This window comes from Anolis carolinensis, chromosome 4, assembly GCF_035594765.1.
Source record: "Anolis carolinensis isolate JA03-04 chromosome 4, rAnoCar3.1.pri, whole genome shotgun sequence".
Classification (NCBI taxonomy): Eukaryota; Metazoa; Chordata; class Lepidosauria; order Squamata; family Dactyloidae; genus Anolis; species Anolis carolinensis.
In genome coordinates this window covers 85,004,109-85,028,282 of record NC_085844.1, presented here as the reverse complement: position 1 = coordinate 85,028,282, position 24,174 = coordinate 85,004,109, and positions in this window count along the sequence as shown.

The following is a 24,174-nucleotide window of genomic DNA, read 5'->3' as shown; positions in this document are numbered from 1 at the left end:
AGAAATACAAAGAAACAATTTAAGGAAAGACATCTAACATAATCAACACAGCCATCAGAAAAGTCCACTACATAGATAGGGATCACCTTTTGAGAGACTTAACCAAAAAAACCACACAAATGGATAATTTGGCCTCTCACTCTAACACAACTCTCCTCAGATATTCACAAAATAATCAAAAACATTGGCATATGATTCAGGACATCCCAGGCTGCCTATATTCTCCTATGGTAGCACACAAATGCTCTAGAAACTTAAGAGACATTATAATTAGGTCAGACTTCAACATGCCAATGACCATTAACCAAGGGAACCTTAGAGGACATACCAAATGTGGACATTGCGAGAGTTGCTACCAGTCACTTAAAACTAAACAGTTTTCACACCCCACATTACATATTACAATACCACTGAATAGTTTCACTACTTGCACAACAGACAAGGTTATATATGTTATTCAATGCCCTTGTAACCTTCTATATATTGGAATTATTACTAGACCTCTAAAAACTAGAATTTTTGAACATCGCTCCTGCTTTAAAAAAAGCCACTGACTCCACTCTATACTCACACATTGTGGAAAAAGCACATACATTCTCTAGCTTTAAATTTTGCGTTTTAGAAAAGATTCATACGAAGACCCATATAGACATGAAGAGATACCTACTACAAAGAGAGGCCTTCTGGATCTTTAAGTTACACACTGTGTTTCCCTTTGGACTCAATGACAAACTTGAGTTCACATGTTTTCTGTAATACGGCTTTACTTTAAATGTCCCCTGTCTTGTATGTGATGTGCTCACTATTGAAAGCAGCTGTGTTGGGGAGTATATTTGGATCACGATGATGTTAAATGGCTTACCTTGAACTTGGATTGAGATCATTCTATCATTTTTTGGATTGCATCCAAACACCTCTTTAGCGACTTTATTGTTAATTATGAAGGCTACTACATTTCTTTGATGTTTCTCTTGTCCATAGTAGTAGATCTGATGATCATCTGTTGTGAAGTGGCCCATTCCAGTCCATTTCAGTTCACTGACCCCAAATCTTGAAATCTCATCAATAACCACGTACAATTTGCCCTGGCTCATAGATCTTACATTCCAGGTTCCTATAGTGTGTTGATCTTTAGAACATCAGATTTGTCGTTCACCTCCAGCACCATTGGCTGTTAGCCTTCCTTTCGTCTTTGAGCTAACTGTGTCATCACATCTGGGGCTAGTTGAACTTATCATCTGTTCCTCACCCACAGCATTTTGACCATCTTCTGACCTGGGAGTCCCATCTACCGATGGTATATCAACATATTTCTGGTTGTACTGATTAATTTTGTTTCATAAAAATAATAATAACTTTATTCTTATATCCCACTCCATCTCCCTGAAGGGACTCGGGGCAGCTCACATGGGGACCAAGCCCAGAAATACACAATAAAATACAATCACATAATCTATATACATAAAAGAGTGATGGAATCCTGGCGACCAACAAAACAACAAAACTAAAGGCCCCCCAACCTCGAAATTTGACAACACAACCCATCATCCACGCCTCTAGGTTGATACAACAAAAAGAAAAGAAAAATAAAGTCCTAATTAGAGGGAGAGGAATAATTGTTTTTATCCAATTGCTGCCAATTAGAAGGCTAAGCTCCGCCCACTTGGTCTCCTAGCAACCCACTCAGTCCAGGGGACAGGCAGAGTTAGACCTCACTTAGGCCTATAAAATGCAGATTATCTGATTTTAACTGGATTATGTGGCAGTGTAGACTCAAGGCCCTTCCACACAGCTATATAATCCATTTATAATCTTATATTATCTGCTTTGAACTGGATTATCTTGACTCCACACTGCTATATAATTCACTTCAATGTGCATTTTATCCAGCTGTGTAGAAGGGGCCTCATATAATCCAGTTCTAAGCAGATAATATAAGATTATAAATATACAGTACACTCTCACTTATCCAACATAAACAGGCTGGCAGAACGTTAGATAAGTGAATATGTTGGATAATAAGAAGAGATTCATGAAAAGCCGATTAAACACCAAATTAGGTAATCATTATACAAATTAAGCACCAAACATCATGTTATACAACAAATTTGACAGAAAAAGTCATTCCATGCGCACTAATGCTATGTAGTAATTACTATATTTACACATTTACCACGAAAATATCACAATGAACTTAAAACACTGTCTACAAAAACATTGACTACTAAAAGGCAGACTGTGTTGGATAATCCAGAACATTGGATAAGCGAATATTGGATAACTGAGATTCTACTCTAATGTGAAATAATTACTGTGGTACAATAATACAGAACAATATAATCTCTAAAACCAGGACAGTAAATAAAGATCAACACTCTGAAAGCAGGGAAATTGGGAATTCTACAAAGAAAACAATCAGGGCCAGCTAACACCTCCCAAGAAAGGATTCTTCCAGAAAGGAAGCTGAGAAGGGAGTAAAGCAGTGTGTATTACCAAAGTCATTATTATTATTATTATTATTATTATTATTATTATTATTATTATTATTATTATTATTATTGTGTTGCTGTGATCCGTGAAAAATGAATACAATCTGGCTCCAAGTATTCAAAAACATTAAAATCAGAATATATAAAAATTACTGTGGTATAATAAAACATAACAATACAATCTCTAAAATCAGAACACTAAATAAAGAACAACACTCTGAAAACAGGGGAATTCCACACAGGAAACAATCAGGGCCAGTTAGCACCTCCCAACAAAAATGCACTCAAGCCAAGCTTTAAAGCTGCAAGGCCATTACATGCTAATCATTTTGCCTAATTGCAGCATTCATACTTGCTTCCAACAGACAAAAAAAAAATTAGAAATATTGTATATTCACAACCTTTAACAAATAATATCCCCTGATGGCGCAGCGTGTTAAAGCGCTGAGCTACTAAACTTCTGGACCAAAAGGTCGCAGGTTTGAATTGGGGGAGCGTAGATGGGACTTATATGTATATCATGTCTTTTTTTATGCTAGTAGCCATTCATTGTGGAGTATGGGAACTTCTGTTTTTAATGATAGTACCAATATTGTATAATTCTCTCCTATATAAGGTACAATATGACTCATCATTATTGTGGTGGTATCAAGAAAAAGCTATGAACGAATATAAAATTCCTGAGTACAAAAAGTCTATTAAAATTTTCCCCAAATAATGAATAATGAACATATTTTAGCCAAGCTTTTTGGGTGGAATATGGTAAGCTGAGTTCTAAGTTGATAATAACTTACTGCATTAGTGGGATTATTTTTAAAAGGTGGTACTGTTTTAGATGCTGTAAACTCGTCTTAGTAGACAAAAGAAAGATTAGGTATTTGTGAGCTCTCTCTCTCTCTCTCTCTCTCTCTCTCTCTCTCTCTCTCTCTCTATATATATATATATATATATATATATATATATATATATATATATATTAGGGATGTTCCTTTTTTATTGTTAGTCCTTGTACGTCAGATCAAATTCATTAAATTTGTACTTACAAGGTGATATCCGACATGTGGCTCACGCCAATAACTTAAGAATCAAAACTTGCCCAATCCTTTTTGTTTGCATTTTGTAAATCTCGGAAGCCTCCTAAAGTCAGTCTATTTTCAAAGTCAAATAGGCTGCCTTTCCTCTTTAAATTTATAGCCTCTCGCCATTAGGAGAAACAAGCTGCGGGGAGAAAACAGAGTTCACTGGAAAACAAAGCACAGAATTCTGGGAAATGTAGTTTGGGAAGGCATCGAGCTGTATGCCAGATAATTCAAAAGGCCCTGCCCAAAACTACATTTCCCAGAATTCTGCTCAGCATCAGAAAGCCTGAATTAGGATAGGGGAGAGATTCGCCAGCCAGAGTTCCAAGAAATTGTTGAAACTGTAAAGGAGAGGACTGACTGCTACTTCTAGTAAATAAATCTCTGGGCTGGGATGGGAAGAAATCCCTAAATGGTTGGCCCTTGGGGTACCTTTCAACCCAATAGAGAGAACATTAGTTTAGAGGATGGATGATCATCCGTCAGGAGAGTTTTGATAGTGCCCATCTGCTTGGAAGAAGAAGGTTGGATTAGATGGCCCTTGGGAGTCCCCTCCAACTCTAGGATTTTATGAAAATGTAGAATTGGTTAATATTGGTTTCTATTGGTTAATATGCAAGATGTTCAATGAGATAGCTGTAGTGGTTTTTTAAAAAACATTTTTGTCAATTTTTTTTTAAAAAAAATCCCTAAAATCAGTAGCCGTATGAATATCTCTGAAAATTGGGGGGAATGATCCCCTGGTATATTTTGTCATTGTATTAAAAAATAAAGAAGATTGCTTTTTTAAAAAACATTGTTTATAAAAACTTTGAAAATTCCACAAAAATCCATGGATAAGGGAAAAGGTTCCGAAACTTGATGGGCTAAAAGTGGCAAATTTGTTCTACCATTGTAGCAAGTTTCATGCCAATAGCCATAAAATGATGGAGAAAGGAGCCTCTGTAGTTTCCCCAATTGATAATTATGCATGATTACTATCACAAAAAGTAATAAAATTTTATAACTCTTACTATATTAACAACATTTTCACTAACCATACTTTAGAAACATTTAATAAATAAAACACCAGAGCTCCCTATTTTTGTAATTACTTTTGAAATATTTTTTTATTCATCACACATGCTTAAATATATATCCACCCATTTTAATATATATGATTCTACGACTATGATTTTTAATGGTTTTATTTCTGAAAATCACACAGATAATGCATTACAGTAAAAACCTTGACATTCTATAAATTAATATAGATGACTATTTACAGTTTTTGTGTCTAAGTTACATGTTCATTTTGTATTTCAATACAGATCAGTTAGTTTCCCCTTAAATCCCCTTGCCTCACCACCCCTATTTCCACACACCCCCATCCCAAAATCTGGGTCAGCTTGTTTTAATACATTGATTTGATTGTTTAGATAGCCTGATTCAAAATTCTGTAAATGTACCAATTTCCCCACACTTATTCCAGCATTTATTAGAGATGTTTTCCATAATGTGTGCCAATTGTAAGTGGCTCATATACCATTTTGAAATTATTTTCTGTTGTGTTTCTTTGATCCTTAGGTGCTTAATTTTTTTTTTTTTGGGATTTTGTCAATCCAGGACCTGACTAGATTCTCGTTAAAATTTGTATCTTGTTTCCAAGCCTCTACTAAGGTATATTTTGTCTTTTAGGATAAGGCTGTTAATTGCTTATAGATTCCCCTAATAATTCCTTTCTCTTTTTCTATTTTCCAGGTAATGATTCTATCTAATGGAGACATCCATTGCTTCTTTCTTTTTCATTTCCTTTCTTATCCACTCTGTTTCCTTTCATAATATTAATCAAGCTCCTAAATGTTTTGTCTTTATTTTCCAGGGTTTCTAATGGAAAGAGAACTATTTTGTTTATTTGTAATTTATTTTGCCATTTTTTCCGAATGTACAATGTTAAGAGGAGGGGCCCAGCCCTTACCTTTTAAAGCTCTTTTTATCATTTTTTTCTCCCATAAATGAACCCTTTTTCAAGTCATTTAGTTCTTTCTCTAATTTCATCCATTGTTGTCCCCTTCATTTTCATTTCTATTAATTTAGCAAATTAACATGCCTCACAGGGTGCCATAAAATGTAAAATTAGAGATTCTATTTTTATTTTCTTCCACTACCCATTTTTTGATAGAGCTGTCCCACTTCCTAAATAGATTGGCAAGGATATTTACCAGCAGAGTTTGAAATAAGTATAGAAATTTAGGTAAAAACTTCATATTGTAAATGTTAGTCTTGTAGTGATATCCTGACATTTTCCCCCCCAAGTGTTGTGATTTCCTTTTGTTTTTCCATAAATGATTGAAGTTTGTTTGAATAATTTTGTTTTTGGTTTTTTTTAAAAAATTCTACCCCTAGATATTTTAGCATCTTTCTCCCCAATATCACACCTATGATGTTTTGGGCAGTTTTTGGTTCTTTCCATGTTAGATTATGGAGATTTTCTGATTTCCCAAAGTTAATGGTGAGCCCCAAAATTTCCCCGAAATCCTTAATTATTTTCACTATTCAGTTTAACGGTTCCTTCACCTCGCTTAAAATTATGATGGCATCATCTACATAAAGACTGATTTTGATTTCCTCTTTATCCGCCTTATATCTTTTGATAGTTTTCTCCTTTCTAATTAAATTTGGTAATATATGACTCTATGAATTAACATACAAACAAATGCAAAATACCTTTAGAAAACAATCTAAAGTATTCATTCATCTTGAACTTTTAAATAAATTAGATAGGAGACAACAAACAAAAGTCACATATTGCCTGGGAGAGCATACATCTAATTATTCTTTCATTTTTCATTTTAACATGACATTTTTGAAAACCAAGCCCATGAAGTGGAACTATTCTTGTTTACAAACAGAGATATGGTTCAATATATCACCTCAAAAGTAAAAAGTATATAATTGATGGTATTATAATTATTTGTTGCCAAAGAATTATTAATACTTAGCATTTAATGTCCAAAAAAGACCATAATAAGCAGCAGTCTAATGTTTGTCAGGAGGCAATTAATTCATAGGGATGCACACAGCAACTCATTAAAAAAGGAGTGGATTGATGGCATCTGTTGTAATATTAAAGGAGATATCCCAAAGCAAAGCTCTTGTATTTTGATCCTTTCCTCTTCTAATCAGCCATTGCAAACAGGGGAAATGAAACATGACATCTACACCAAAGTGATGCCATGAAAACTAAACATTTCCAGTTCCAAACAGGAGCAGGTGGTTCAAATTCGCTTTTTGCACTTTCTCCATTATTTCAATAGTTATTTCCCCTGATATAATAAAAAAGAAAGAGCCAAGCCAGTATTCACTGAAATTATCTAATTAGGTATTAGAAAAATTCTGAAGGTTGCTCCTTTGTGAATTAGCAATTCTTCCTTTGTTAAAATGAGTAGTGGGAGCTATTAGGTCAGGTGTCTCCTGTCAATTCTGGGTCCCTAGGATGTGTCTTACATTTAGTTTGCTTCCAGTAATCTACTTTGCATTAAGTTCTGTGCTTGTTTTATAGTTGTTAGTTATGGCATTATGATTCAACTTTGACAGCAATGCTAACATCATAAGGAATCCTGAGATTTTCGGTTTAAATAGGATCATTTAGATTTCTCAGCCAGAATAGTTCCTTAACAATGTGGAAATGTGAGAATTTCATAGGACACAAAAAAGGCAATTAAAAATGAGTGAGTATTTGTCTAGTGTGAAAGATTCTAGGTAAGTAAAGAAGTTAAAATACACGAGGAGGTGAAGAACACTAGCCCCACCATCTCTAGCATCACTACTGATTACTTTCTTCCATGACTTCTGAGGATATCCTTCACCTTGCATGATTGTAAAGACCCACCAATATAATTGGAAAAATTAGCTTTTCCCAGTATTCTGGACTGTGTGAAAATTCACCATCAAGAAGATTTTATGTTCTTTACACAGCAAAGATGAAGTATTACCACAACAGTAGAAATCATGTGTGCAAGCATCAGAGGAAACTTTAGAACACTTTTCATTTAAATACACAAATACAAATTACTAGGCATCTGCGATCCAGGAAAAAAAATGGTTCTAAACTCTCTTTGAAAGTAGGGGGTGCTGGCGCTTCATTTCTAAAGTGATTTCTGAATTTCTGAAGGCAAAAAGTTCAAAACTTTCTGAAACTTCAGAATCTTCATATGTACCTTGTTAATAATGGTGGATGTGCATGCTCATGAGGAAAACATTATTGTCAATGGGGAAACTTGGGCTTCTCTCTCCCTCATTTTTGAGCTATCCTAATGAAACCTGATACAGTGGTAGAACACATTTACCACTGTTAGCTCACCAAACCTAAGAACGTTTGACTTATCCCCAGATTTTTGGAAAATTTTCAAAGTTTTTATTAATTTTTTTTAATAATAACAAAAATCTGTTCCTGGTTTGAAAGTGTTATTTCCTGTTTCATTTGGTTGTCTTTACTTTGAAAGTCATTGTTCTACTTCAGAAACTTTGTTTTTGTAGGTGAAACTTTGTTAAATTGGTGGAGAGAGACTTAACAAACCATAATGTGCTATTTTTATAGGACGATGTAATCAAGTTTGGCCATGTTTTTATGACAGAACCAATTCGGAAATGACATTTATCAACCAGGAACAGAAATCATAGCACACCATCAAATCACTCCTAACAGATGGCCATCAGCCTCTGAATAAGGAAATCTGTTCCTGGTTTGAAAGTGTTATTTCCTGTTTGATTGGGTTTTATGGGACTGAGAGTAAGTGACTTGCCCAAGATCACCCAGTGGGTTTCCATGGCTGAGTGGGGAATCAAGCCACAATCGTAGTCCAACTTTCAAACCAGTACACTACACCATGCTGTCTCAAAATGTCCCAGTGCTAGCCAGGAGAGAAAACGCTCCAGGCTTGGTTTCTATGGGGCTCTTATGCCCCGATGCTAACACTCCAGGCTTGGTTTCTATGGGGATCTTAAGCCCGATGCAGGAGATTGGTTGAAAACACTTTCTCACATATACCAAGGTATTCTGAGGATGGGCTCCAATGCTTCGAATCGGAAGGTCAATTCAGAAGCACCAAACCACCTCAGAACCATGTTCGGAACACAAAATTGATACAATTTATTATGATTAACAATGATTCTGATTAATTCTCCCATGCCTACAAATTACCCTTGGACCTTAAAGCCCCTTTTACACTGTTGTTATATCCCAGGATCTGATCCCAGATTATTTTATTATCCCAGATTATATGGCAGTGGAGACTCATATAATCCAGTTCCAAGCAGATACCCTGGGATCAGATCCTGGGATATAACAACAGTGTGGAAAGGGCCTTAGTTGTGGTGTATATTTTGATGCACACTGGTCTTCACAAGAGAATATCTGAGAGACTTGTTTTTTCTAATGTCCTTTTACAACAAATATAGTAGTATTTTACCTGTCACAACTGAATAATATTACATTTTTTGGACAACATTCCACATCGAGTGAGTGACCTCAAAAGATAATGTAAAGAGCATTCCATTTTTCCATTAACTGAAGAATAAGCTTTCACTTTGCTTTCTCCTGCTGGTTTATTTTTCAAGGTTATCAGCTCTTTGGAACAATGGCATGACAAAACATTTAATTGGCTTTGCTCATGATCTGCTCAAGTATTTGTATTTGAAGTGGACTTTGAGTGATTCCGAACTCTATTTAAATCCAGTTCAATTAAAGTATTTTAAGAGTGAGATGCAGGTTTGTCCTTGTCAAAGTACAATTAAAATAACCACTGGATGCAAGCATGGGAAAGTCTATCCATAAAAGTAGAAATACTATTCGGTATTTGTTATAGAATATTTATTAATTATTGTAAAGAATTCCTGCACTAATGACTTTTCTGTAGAGTGCCAAACTAAAAGTAAGCTCGGTCTGAAATAGATTTCAGTGTAACATTTTAACAAAGACAATTTGGGAATCTTATGCTGTCAGAAGAAACAATTTTGATAACTTTGAAACATCTATTTAGGTCAGGAATTTTGAAAATGTATTCTGAAAATTTATTATGGACAAACATCTCAGTTTTAATATTTGAAAGTAGAATGATCCCTCCATGTTTGCTGTGGTTAGGGGCACAGAAGCCCTGGAAAAGTGAGAAAACAACAAATACCTATTAAAACAAAAACATCCCCTTTTCACCTCAGAGAACACCTATCTAGAAATCTCTAGCTTCTCCAATGCAACACTATGCTCAGATTCTGGTGGAAGTTGACATGGAATCACACTAAATTATCTAGAGACTCCCAGAAAGATCATATTTATCAAATCTACAAGTGTTAAACCTGTAAATATGGAAATATGATGTACTTTTGGTTTCTTTATACTTCAAAATATGTGGTCCATTGGAAAATATTGTAGTATTGGACAAGATGTTTTTTTTTTTTTTTAGAAATTCTGACAAAATTTGCAAAATATTACCCCACCTGGTTTTCTTACATTTTGGTTAATATTTAGCTCTGTCAGACAAAACTCTTCCTCAGCAAATAAAAATTTTGGTTAGAAATTATCCCTAAAATTACATTATTCCCTGCAATTTTTCATAGAGTAGAGTCTCGGTTATCCGACTTCTGCTCATCCGACACTCCGTATCATCTGACAGATCTTAGCAAGGAGGAGGAAGAGGGAAAAAGAGGTTGGATGGGTGGGTGAGTGAGTGAGAGAGAGAGAGAGAGAGAGAGGGAGGCAGGCAGGTGACAAAGGTGACAGCAGGAGCCTGGCCGCCTCTTCCAGGCTCCTCTTTCTGCTGCCGCTGTCCCCTTTGCAACCTGCCCTCCCTCCTTCTCTCACTCACTCACCTGCCTTCTTTTCCCCTCTCCCTCCTCCTTGCTAAGACCCAGCCAGTGAGAGAGGGAGGGAGGGAGGGAGGCTGTAAAGGCAACAGCAGCAGCCAGGCTCCTGCTTCTTCTGCCACTGCTGCCTTTGTCTTGCTTGCTCACTCATCACCGGGCTGGGTCTGAGTGGCAAAGGTGGTGGTGGCAGCCGCGGCAGAACCAGGACCTGGCCCGGTGAGTGAGCAAGTGAGGGAGGGCGGGTGAGCGAGGGGAGGCCTATCCCTATTATCCAACAGTTTCACGTATCCTACATTCTGCCCGCCCATTTATGTTGGATAACCGAGACTCTACTGTATTTATGAGGTGCATATTCCTTGAATATGGCGAGGCAAGGGGAATACATGTTTTTATATAAGTAAAAAGACAGAATGGTAATACATATTTGCTTTTATTTACATTTCTCACAGAATTTTATTTCATTCATATCTTGTTTTCTACCCTCTTTCCTCCTATTGATTCGTTTACTCTCTTAGTTGCTTTGTTTTTTAAAGAAGTGGAAAGCCTATACAACCTTCTCTTTATCTCCCCCTCTCTCCCATATGTGTGTATACATATGTGTATTATGTATTATATGTGTGTGTGTTTATATATGTATACAATAAAATGCTACTTCCAAAAAAACATTCAAGCACACTCTCATCTGTTAATTCACATGTGATTGATCATCCAGTGCTCCATTCACATAACGCATAGAAGGCTTGCAGAGTAGTAAACAATTTGACTGCATTTGGACATTTGATTTTTGTCCATCTGCAGGAAACTTTGGCCAACTCTAGATTATCAAATGATACTACATTGTTGTCAATACAGTGCAAATAAAATACACTTCTTGTTTTGGAAAGGATATCAGAACTGATATATAAATTTGCTTTGATTTTAGGGCTACACAAACAAAATTCATAATTTATTCATACATTTGATTCAAAGAATTTCAATTTTTAAATTTGAATTTGGGACAAATTTAGGATGATGCATTTGTCTGGCTTTGATATATAGTGATGTTCCAAACAGAATGTCATTTTCAGAATATCATACAAGTTCATCTGTTCTTCTGTCACATGAAAAGCTCTTTGTGATCCTCTCATCTATGGGAAGTTTGCAAGGCCTCAGAATAGGAATGAATTAATTCCAATTAAATCCCATGGCAAAATATCACGCCACCAGCAAAAGTTTGGACATGATCCTAGGACAATAAAAATCCCATTTACTTTTGCTTTCAGCAATAATGTTTAGAATACAAATTATTTCCTATTGCATGGGTTCTTTAATTAGAATACAAATGTTTCAAACTAAAAAAAATGGTAAAATCAGAAAACCTTGTGGAAAACTTAGGGCAAATCTACAATGTAAACTGAATGCAGTTTGATACCACTTTAGCTGTCATGACTCAATGGAATCATGACAGTTGTAGTTTTACAAAGTTTTTAGTCTTCTCTGCTAAGAAGTGGTGGTACATCACCAAACTGCAATTCTCAAGATGCCATTGAATTGAGCCATGACAATTACAGTGATATCAAAACGCATTCATTACAGGTGCATCCTGTACTTTGTAGGTGTTCCCTGCACACTCAGTTGTAATTGAATTTTTGCGGTTTTTAATGATTTTAATGTCTTGTATATATGGACCTCATCACAACTGGATATTTTCCCATTGTAGAAAACTGCCAATGCAGCCAGCATAGAGCCTACTGGATCTCATCACATGACACCTGGCTATTTCCAACGGGGCATTGTGATGGCTGTGTCAGTGAAGTGTTATATGACAGGGAATTCTGAACATGGGAGACTACCTGTGTTCAAATTAGAAATTATGGGGACAACGCAGGAGCACACCAAGAAAATACGCTTTCCAACAGGTGATGGGAAGCAGGTGATGCAGGCAATGTGGGGAGCTGGGTGATGAATTCGTCCCACTGCCTTGCAATTTGCCCTACTGCTCTCTGGATTCCCTACATCAAGGACCTCCATGTGATGAGGTCCCATGTGTTTTAATATTGTTATGTTTTAGTCTAGTGTGTTTTAATTATGTTGTAACCTACATCAAGTCTTTGGAAGGAAAGGAAGAAGAAAAGGAAGATACTGAGGAGGTGAGGAGGGGAGAGGGAGGGAGAGGAGAAGGAGGTAGAAGAATAAATGTCAGAAAGTTATGTGATAAATGGTTTGTTATGTTCTAGTATGGGCATGGTACATAGAAAGTCCAACAGCTTTGAAAATGTGATCATAACAAATACTGTCCAATTCACTATGAAGCTTTTGGTCAGTTCACTGTACAGTTTTCAAGTACCATGTATAATTGCCTTTTTCACTGAACATATTTTTAAGTACATGTTTCTGATTGCTGGAACAAAGGAAGCCCATCAAAACAGAATTCAATAGATTGACCTTTAATTTGCAGTGCTTGGACTTGCACCTCCACAAATCTTTGAAAGAAATATGATTTGAGCTTTCTCACATAAGATGTGAGAAAGGGAACAATTCCTGTAACTATCTATCATATAGACTCACAACAACAGCACATACTCAAGGACAACTATTTGTGATTGATTAAACTGAAGTGGGATTGAGGATATGAAGGAACGGTCATTGTAAAAATTCCTGCTAGTAAATTGTTGAAAGTTCCTCTTGAATTTGAAGTTTCTTATTCATCCTCCGTTTCTCATTCAGCTTCCACGAATGACTTATATTTGTTAGCTTTCTTAAGGGGTGCTTTTGAATTTCTTCACATCGATTTCTTCCCATCCTTGGTGATTAAAAACCCATAACACCTAGTCATGTCAATGTCTAGGAAATACTTTAAGCATGTTTTGCAATGTGCAATACATTCACAGTTGCCTCTCTTTCAACTGATTTGTCTGCTTGCTTTTTCCTACATCATTTATACACATCTGCATTGAAAATAAATCCCTCAAAAACAATTTTCACTATTGGTTGAAATGAGTGAATCAATCTATTTCTACCTTTTATCAGTTGACATGTTTTCAATCATAGTCACTTTAACCTGGTTTTATTTATTTGTCTTATGTGCACATTTTCACAGGTGAAAGAAAATCCAAATGTGTTTTCCCTCCAAAAAACCCTTAAAAGTTGTATTTTACTTTTAGATATGGATTAGATATGTGCTTTTATAATTATATTATCTTTAAAAATGTGTTTTCCAATGTATTTCTCCCAAACTATGCATTATAAAGTCAGTAATACAACAATACTATACAAGGAACTATATTAGAATATTCAGTTTCAGTATTCTGGGCATGGAAAGTAGCAAAACTGGGCTTTTTTTCTGTCTCTCCTGAGAGATGTGAAGTGAGAGGATGGTAAACTTCAAATTACCAAGAGTCACACGAACTTAAGTTAAAGCCATTCTAACCATTTAATGCAGTTCAAAGGCAGATTCAAATTGCAGTAGACAGTAAACAAATTATCTCAGAAGTGCACAAAGGAAAATGTTCTGTAGCCTGTGTAATCAGCATCTGAACCTAAGAGCAATTTAAAATGGTGGATAGTGAGATCCAGTCCGTGGATACCAGAACCCGAGGCATGGATACCAAGTCTGTTAAGAGGTAAACAACAACGGTACTAAGCCAGTTTGAGTCTGTGTGCTTGGCGAGCAAAGAAACCAAAATTCCAGAATAAATCTTACCAAGTAGAAGAAGAAGCCACCGAGATAATTACATTCAATCAGCTGAAAGTGATGTCAGCATGCAGTAATCTGTGAATGTAAGCTGAGATACATTACAGAGAAAAGCAGACATTTTTATACAAATTTACATTTCCTGCTGTTTCAGCTCTGCTGTGATTGGCTGAGCCCTGATGACATCAGGGAGACTCCACTCCTCACCTCGGATGTAAATTTGTCCCTGTCCAATGGCTGAAGCAGAGGAGTCAGGAGTGGGGCAGAGGAGTCAGGAGACAAAGGTGCTGAAATTGCATATGAGTGAATTACATTGTTCCACTAGGAAGGAACAAGGGGGATTGAAAAATCCATGAGATTCCATTGTCCTGAAGATTGTTATCATGAACCCTGTCACTGTGGGCTGATGACTCCGCACCAGTGTCCTTTGTATGTCCAACAAAGTTATTGGTCGTGATGATGGGATTAGGAATCCATCAATGGGAAAAGGGAAACAGCACTATGGGAAACAAGACATGATACTTTCCACCCCGAGAACTGTCACGCCTTTAGGTGATGAGTGATTTTTATATTCATGTGGCTGTACAATAAACAGGTGGCCTTGCTCCGATGCCTGTTGTCTTTGTATAGTCAGGGGTTATGAGTCAGCGATGTTGGGTGATTGAGTCCTTTGTCAAGAAATTATGACTGTGAAGGCGGCTGGAAGGAATTCTCAAGTCAGTGGAATGCTGTTCAAAAGTCACCAAGTTGACTCTGATGGCTTTAATCTCCAAAAGTTTTCATATTGGCATATAAAATACAGAAATATTAATAAAATATGTGATAGGCTCCCACGAATAGAGCAGGGGACCTGACTCTGCAGGGACTCAGTATCCACTGGGGTCTGGGGCATATACACAAGGGATGCATAGGCAGTCAGTAGGACCTGGTCTCGTAGAGACCCTGTCTGCTCGTGGGGAGGGAAATAGAGCATAAAGGAAAGACATGAAAGTGTTAAAAGCATTTAAAAACATAGAAAAAGGAGGATGTGAAGGTTTGCAGATATTAGGGGAGGGTGGATTATCTGCCTTGATATTCTAGGTTATATGGCTGTGTGGAAGGGCCCTCAGATTGATTCCAGGATTTCCTATGTAATCTTCTGTATAGCAAAAACACTTTCTTCAGTACCAGTTTGAACTGCATTAAATGGTCAGTGTAGATGTGCCCTAAGAACCACAAATGCACCATGGCCCCTCACTTTATTAAACATGGTTTAGACTTCTTCTACACTGCCATATACAATCCAGATTATCTGCTTTGAATTGGATTATATGGCAGTTTAGAAGGGGCCTTAGTCTCAGGATTCACTTTCTCTGCCTTTCTTCAACTTCAGCATTTCTGGATAATCTAATTTATTAATTGTGTCCAAATCCAAACAAACTTTATGGTTGGCTGTGACCACAGTTTAGGGGAAAAGGCCATATTCAGATATGTTTTGCAACCCTACTTCGTCTCTTTAAATTCTAGTTAAGATTACACACACTTCACAGAACAAAATGAATATCTGTTGTTGGTTGTCAATGGAATGAAAACTTCTCTTCTTTTGGGACACATGTACAGTTACCACTTAACAGGAATTGCAGGCATCTAAAAAACAGTGTTCAAATGGGATGAAAAAAATCATGGGATACTCTGAAATAGTTCTCATAATATGCATTAGTGAATGTAGGTGTAAAACACATCACATTGTGAAACCTGTTAAAGAATAGGCACTCCAACGATCTGCATAAGTGCATTGTAGCAGCAGGTGGAGTTGAAAAAATAAACCTGAATCCTTCATAGTGGTGATGCTGCAGCTATTGTGGATGCTGAAATCAAGTTTGACCAGACCGTCAGTGCATATAAGCTCCACACTGGCCTCAACCTTGTTCCAGAGGTTTACATGTGATCAGATGGAGCACTTTTACTCTGCAGAAAATGTGTAGGGAACTGGAGTTTAAACATCCAGTTCACTGCACAGTTGTTGACCACCCAGAGGGACAAAACTTTGCTTTATTGGAAAGGGAGTGACCACATTCCCTCCTATGCCAAAGAAGCATTTGACACGGGGGTGGGATATGGACACTGACCCCCTGCCCTTCCTCATCCCGTTTCCTGGATGTAAAGCGGGGTTTTTTTTTTTGTTTTTGTTTTTTCAAGCTGCTTACTGAACATGGAGGCTTCTAGGAATTCCTTCAATCAGAGCTCAGTGCATCCTTCAGAAGCAAAACAAAACCTTTAATGCCTTCATATTTGGTAAACAGTCATTTTTAACCCTTTACAGACAAAAAAGGGTAAGGGAGGCAGGATCACTATGGAGACTGGGTTGCTGTGGGTTTTCCAGGCTGTATAGCCATGTTCCAGAAGCATTCTCTCCTGACATTTTGCCCACATCTATGGCAGGCACCCTCAGAGGTTGTGAAGTATACTGGAAAAAACTAAGTAAGTGAGGTTTATATATCTGTGGAAGGTCCAGGGTGGGAGAAGGAACTCTTGTCTGCTTGAGGTATGGGCAAATGTTCCCATTTGCCACCTTCATTAGTATTTAATGGCCTTGCAGTTTCAAGGCCTGGCTGGTAGCTGCCTGGGGGAATCTTTTCTTGGGAGGTGTTAGCTGGCTCTGATTGATTCTTGTCTGGAATTCCCCTGCTTTTTGAGTGTTGCTCTTTATGTACTATTCTGATTTTAGAGTTTTTTTTAATACTGGTAACCAGATTTTGTTCATTTTCATGGTTTCCTCTTTTCTGTTGAAAAGACTTATGGTGGCTTTCCTGGACGATACTCCAGAATTATGGAACCCCGGTGGCAAAGTGTGTTAAAGCACTGAGCTGCTGAACTTGCAGACCGAAAGGTCCCAGGTTCAAATCCCGGGAGCGGAGTGAGCGCCCGCTGTTGCACCAGCTTCTGCCAACCTAGCAGTTTGAAACCATGCCAATGTGAGTAGATCAATAGGTACCGCTCCGGCGGGAAGGTAACGGTGCTCCATGCAGTCATGCTGACCGCATGACCTTGGAGGTGTCTACGGACAACGCCAGCTCTTCAGCTTAGAAATGGAGATGAGCACCAACCCCCAGAGTCAGACACAACTGGACTTAATGTCAGGGGAAACCTTTACCTTTACCTTTACACTCCAGAATTATTTCATTTCTTTCTTTCTTTCTTTTTTAAGTCTTGTCACAGATTGGTTGTATCTTTTTCAAGTCCACAAACGCCAGGACACATTGGTCAATTTTAGGAAAAGGGTGGTAAATGTTTAGATTCAGTCTGTTTATAAATATCTTTTGAAAGTGGTGTGAAGAAACTGTGATAAAGATAGCACTTGCTGGATAGGGCAAGACCCTTGACTCTCTATAAAAGCAGTCCATACTTTTATAAACTGCTGATGCATACAAAGCTTATCCATTTTTGCACAGTTGGTTGCAATCTTTTCCTATCCTCCTGTCTTTGTCCTATCCAATTCACTACTTTAGTTTGATTCGCTTGGAAGCTATTCAGGTTCTTTGAATCCACCATTGTTCCAGAGATTCAATGTAGAGATCCAATAGCTCTAAAAAGTCAAATATATTACTTTCTTTTCTAATTTCTAGCCACAGTGAATTAAGGGAAGAAATACATAGACCTTATCATTTGTAACTTTATCATTCTTTCTGTTCTTATGTGTAATTGTGTCCCTTTGTGTGTTTTTTTAAATTCAGCTCAGATCTTTCAGCCTGTTCTTTTATGACATTCACACATTATTTTTATCTTGTAATATGTTCCAGTTTGCATTTATCCATCTTGAAGAAGCCATCCTGAACAAAACTCAATTTTATATATTTTAGTATTTCTTCCCCAAAGTCTAATCTCCTTGCATCTATAACAAGGTCTCTTATCTTACCTATTACTTTTCATGCATTATGCCAATAAAAACTATCATCCTCCAAAAAATGGTAAGGAGAGAAGGCTAACATCCCTTATCTTAAATTTTAATTCTTTCAATTTCCCCCAGTTTGAGGGAAAGTATGTCATAGCTAAGGAGTACTCCCGGGCAAGTGTCTATGTTCCTTTGCTATTCTGATTTTTAATGTGGAATGATAACAATTTAAAAGATAAACACCTTTTAAAAAAAGAAACATAAAGAATGATACCCTACTCAGAATTGAAAACTGAGAACATGTCCCTGCTTTCCACAAACATACTTCAGAAAAATTAGCAAATTCAAAATGCCAGTCATAATAAAGACCAGTGTTAGTTTCATGTAACTAATGTTGACAACAGGAAATCTCAATTTTCACTCTTCACTATATAAAACACAGCACAGAAGTAAGCATTTAGCTTTATTTATTGAATAATAGAACTACAAAAGAGTTACAAAACCATTTTTCTACCTTATTCATGTGGGGAACTTGAATAAATTAGAGAAATTCAGATAAAGAATTTATTATCCCAGTAGTTTTTAGGATGCTTTCCCTCTTTTGTCTACTTATTACTGAAGCTGTTTGTATTAGGATAAAAGTATTTCCTCCACCTCATGTTTCTCCTGCTGGTTTATCATGCCAGGAAATTTTAATTTTCTCTCAATGCTACCTGTCTATTGTCATAGGAAAAAGGGTGAGGTAGCATTCCAAATTTGACACCACTATTTTGCTTTATAACTACATAGAGAAAGTAAACTGAAGTATACAATATCCTTGCTTTGAAATGACAGAATACCCAATCTATGTAAATAAAAATGTAATGTCCATTTGTGAGGACCTCATATCTCCCAAACTACTACACCAATTGCTATGAAATTTGTACACAACGAACCCTTTTGTTGTGGCTCAGCCTTTGCCTTTGTGTGATTCTGATGTGCCTTTGCATGACTCTGATCAAGATTTTGGGTTATATGTGCATAATGATGAGATTCAGGATGAATTTGAGGATGACTCTGATGCTGGGAATTATAGGAGCATTCCAGCTGTGGAAAATGAAGAGCAGGGAGTTGTTCCCATGGGAATAAATCATGATGTTGTTTCTAATGAGGAATTTAAGGTGCAGGGAGTAGAAAGAGAGGATAGTGCTTTGCTGCCTGATAATGAGCTCAGTGGCCTTGAATCTGAGGATCTCAATTGGGCTACGAGACTGGAATTTAGAGGGTTGCGGAGAAGCCTTCACATAGCCAATAAACGAGAGTTCAAAGGGCAAAGGAATGCCTTTATGTCATGCTTTTAAAACAGTCTGCTCGCAGAGAGCTCTCTGTCAAGGCAACTCCATCGCTTGATATAGAAGCAAGTCTGCTTTCCTGTGCCAAGTTTTCTCTCTTGTAATATCTTGTGGATATATTCTGTTTGTTAGGACTTTTGGCTTCCATGAAAAGGACCTTGTTTTATGCTCTATGTTTCTATGGACTTATTGCTTACAGCCTATCTTTTGGAACTGAACTTTTTCCCTTTTATGAACTATCTTTTGCCTATTCTAAATAAACTACAAAAGACTACTTCCTGTATGTGGCTTGGTGTCTTTAGCAAGGTGAAGCTAACCTGAGGTGCAACACCTTTGAACTGATAAGTGTTTTAAGGTATTCAAATACCAATTATCACAAACCTGTCACACCTGAAAAGGATAAAACTATGCCCCTTAGCAACAGCCAATCAGTCCCCTCCTCCCTTAGCAATCAACAAAGCAGATGGCTCCTCTCTTAGAAGTGGCATTAGCAAGAGCCAAGCAGTCTCCTCCCTTTAGCAACCATGGGGGCAGGGCCGCAAGGGATGGCTAGGCCCGCCTCCTCGCCACTCAGTTTGGCTTGGCGAGTTATGGGAAGCCAAGGCTCTGTGGCCTAGTCAGAGAAAGGAGGGATACTGAGAGTGAAAATCCTTTTGTGGGCCGCAGCGAGGTGAGTAAGAGATACCACTATATTATTATAATTGTATTACATTATTATATTTTATTATACTTATTATATTATAATATCATATTATAACTGTATTATAGTATAATTATATTATTATAATTCTATTACATTATTATTATATCTTATTATCATATTATAATATATTACACTATGGGGCCGGGCTGTGGCGCAGGCTGTTGAGCAGCTGCAATAAATCACTCTGACCATGAGGTCATGAGTTCGAGGCCAGCCCGTGGCGGGGTGAGCACCCGTCAATTAAAAATAAAAAATAGCCCCTGCTCGTTGCTGACCTGGCAACCCGAAAGATAGTTGCATCTATCAAGTAGGAAATAAGGTACCACTTATATAAAAAAGTGGGGAGGCAAGTTTAACTAATTTACGACCTGGAATGAGGAAGTGCCATCAGAGTGGATGATGAAGTAGCTGCTCCCCCCTGTGGCCAGAATCGAAGATCCCCTCAGGAGAAGGTTAAATTGCCTCTGTGTCTGTCTGTCTCGGTCTCTGTTTGATGTGTTTATGGGCATTGAATGTTTGCCCTATGTGTGTATAATGTGATCCACCCTGAGTACCCTTCGGAGTGAGAAGGGCAGAATATAAATACTGTAAATAAATAATAATAAATATGTAACATTGTGATTTTTGCTCCTAGGCTTATCAATGTCATTATTTCTTAGGGTACTATCATAAAAACATGGAAAAAGATTTATTAAGCTGCCATTTTTGTTGTTGTTGCGGGACATCCTGCAGCACATTATATTATTATATTATAATAATATTTTTATTTTATTTTTTTCTGTGCCAGGAGCGACTTGAGAAACTGCAAGTCACTTCTGGTGTGAGAGAATTGGCCATCTGTAAGGATGTTGCCCACAGGATGCCTGGATGTTTTACCATCCTATGGGAGTCTTCTCTTTATATCTCTGTGGAAGGTCCAGGGTGGGAGAAAGTATGAATGTTGCAATTGGCCAGCTTGATTAGCATTGAATAGCCTTGCAGCTTCAATGCCTGGCTTCTTCCTGTTTGGGAGAATCCTTTGTTGGGAGGTGTTAGCAGGCCCTGATTGTTTCATGTCTTGAATTCCTGTTTTCTGAGTGGTGTTCTTTATTTATTGGGTTGTTGTATGTTTTCTGGGCTGTATGGCCATGTTCCAGAAGTATTATCTCCTGACGTTTAGCCCACATCTATGGCAAGCATCCTCAGAGGTTGTGAGATATAAAGAAACTTTATTTACTGTTTTTATTTTAGAGCATTTTAATAATGGTAGCCAGATTTTTAATAATAGGGAGGAGGAGGCATTGGGGTCACTTCCTGGGATGGGCCTTTGGCCTCCCAAGCAGAAAAATAACATGAGGGCATAGCCATTGAGGAAGCCACACCCCCTGTCATTCTCCCCAAGAGTAGGGGAGAGAAAGAGATCTATATCCATCCATCCATCTATATATGTTTACACTCAGAGGCAATTCTATGGTTTACATCAGTATATGGATTGCTTATCACATGAACAGTAATATATTCCATTTTCCAGAGTTGCCAAATCAGACAATCTTCATATCTGCATAGACAATGGAACCACCACTAATATTGCCTACCCACAAGCATTGTAAAATCACATATATCTGAAACCTACTCTTTCTCTTGGGAAGACAGGCAGATAAATGTCAGCGTGCTGGAAGAAGCAAAGACCACCAGCATTGACATGATGCTCCTATGCCATGAACTCTGCTGGACTGGCCACATTGTCCGAATGCCCCATCACCTTCTCCCAAAGCAGTTGCTATACTCCCAACTCAAGAACAGGAAATGTAATGTTGGTGGACAGGAAGAGAGATTTAAAGATGGGCTTAAAGCCAACTTTTAAAAATGTGGCACAGACACCAAGAACTGGGAAGCCCTGGTTCTTGAGCGCGCTAACTGGAGGTCAGCTGTGACCAGCAGTTCTGCAGAATTCAAAGAGGCACGAATGGAGGGCTTAAGGGAGAAACATGCCAAGAGGAAAGTACATCAAACCAACACTGACTAGGGCCACCTTCCATCTGGAAACTAATGTCCTCACTGTGGAAGAACATGCAGGTCAAGAATAGGTCTCCACAGCCACCTATGCATCCACCACCAAGCCATTACATGGACTGCCCCTGGGGTCAGCTGTTCATCCAGAGGCAAACAAGGAGGTAGTCATTGGGTGAAACCTCATTCTCCATCATGACCTATTTCTTTGTTGCTCCTTCCAGGTTAGTTTTTACTGCAGAGGATTGCAGTTTAAATAGGTCAATAAATGGCCCTTTGTTCCATATTTTCATTGTCTGGTTTCTTCTTTCACTGTGCTACTTCAATTTCTGATAAGAAAGGCTTTTTGTGCTGAAGAATCGACATCTCTGAGGCCTATCTACCCTGAGCTTCACTAAACACAGAGGGCAGAAGGTACATAAAGACCTAATGGTAGATCACCAAGTCATTTTCAACTGCTTGGAAAAGCTTTTTGTTTCTAAAACAGTCAGTAATATAAAGAACAAAAAGGTTTTCCTGTGGCTATATTGGGTTGCTTGTGGGCATCCTGACAAGTGCAATATGACCGCACGATTAGAGAAAATCTGAAAGATAACATTTTAAATGCAAAGCATGAATTGCATTGCAAACATTTGGACACTATACTCTTCTGCACCCTTCTGGTAATGTTGCTCTTGTTAAAGTCCTGGTTTTCCTTGCTATTTTGTAAAATAACCTCCATGGAGGTTGTTCCATTATCTGTCTCTTGTGGATGAGCTTGGCAGTAGTTTAACTCTGTTCCAAGACTTCAGGCTAGGCAGTCAACATATAGCAGGCATTACCAGCAGTGCAATTAGAGAACCAATTGACTTTTTTTTTCCTTTTGCTAACTTTCCTTGCAAGTTAATTGTTTTTTGTGTGTAGTAACACTGCAATAATTTAATAATTGCTTTGAAAGCAATTATCTTTTCTGAGGGGAAAACAAAGCAGAGCAGCAGCAACAAAAATTGCACATTTTAAACTACAACTTGGCTTTTTACAGCTGACTATTTGAGGATTTAAACAGCTAATTCACATGGTGATTGAGAAATGTACAATCTGCAGTGTTCTCTTCCTATTGAATATCTGACTAATCCTTAGTGAGATGGTTCAAGCAGTGATCAGTGAAGCTTTAGTTCCAAACAACTGGATGAACATGTGATAACTGCTATCAGTACATGAAAGGAATGGGTAAAAATTCTTTGTTTCTTATGCAGATGTTTCTTATGCAGACCATCAAATATGTTTGCGGCATTTTCTCCACAAAAGCAGCTATTTAATTATTGCCAGGCTAGAATTTTCCCATGCTCATTCTTATCCTGCCTTTAAGTTTCCAATAAAAGTGTTGCCTGATTTGCTATCAGACTTGGTGTTAAGATGATAAATGAAAGAACATATGTTTTATTTGCACAATGTCATAGGTTCAATCCCTGGCATGATTTCAAAAGGATCAAGTGGCCACTAATATGAAAGACCTCTTCCTAAAATTCTAAACAGCTAGTATTGACAGTCAAAATAGATATTGCTAAGTTACACAAACAAATAGTATGGTTGAGTGCTCTTCCATTTTGATGTAAAGATATAGGCAAAACAGTGTTTTGCTTTTTGACATATTTTGCCAATAGTCATCTCTACCTAAACACATTCCTTGTGAGTACTTTTTTCCATTTTGGGGGTGGGGATGGAGGGTGTAATGAAGCCTCTATAGCAATGTATGGGTGAACAAAGTCTCCCTTTTTCCAGTAGTAAAGGTAAAGGTTTCCCCTGACGTTAAGTCCAGTCATGTCTGACTCTGGTGTTGGTGCTCATCTCCATTTCTAAGCTGAAGAGCCGGCGTTGTCCGTAGACCCCTCCAAGCTCATGTGGCCGGCGTGACTGCATAGAGCGCCATTACCTTCCCGCCAGAGTGGTACCTATTGATCTACTCACATTGGCATGTTTTCGAACTGCTAGGTTGGCAGGAGCTGGAGCTAACAGCGGCCGCTCACGTTGTTCCCGGGATTTGAACCTCGGACCTTTCAGTCTCCAGCTCAGTGCTTTAACGCACTTCGCCACCAGGGCATCCTTTTTTACAGTAGTGGAATCCTTTTTAGCCTAGGAGGATGAACTCTCTTTGTTATGGGTTGTATATACATAGTGCTAATATACTGCTATATATTTCATTTCTCTGAAAATAAGACC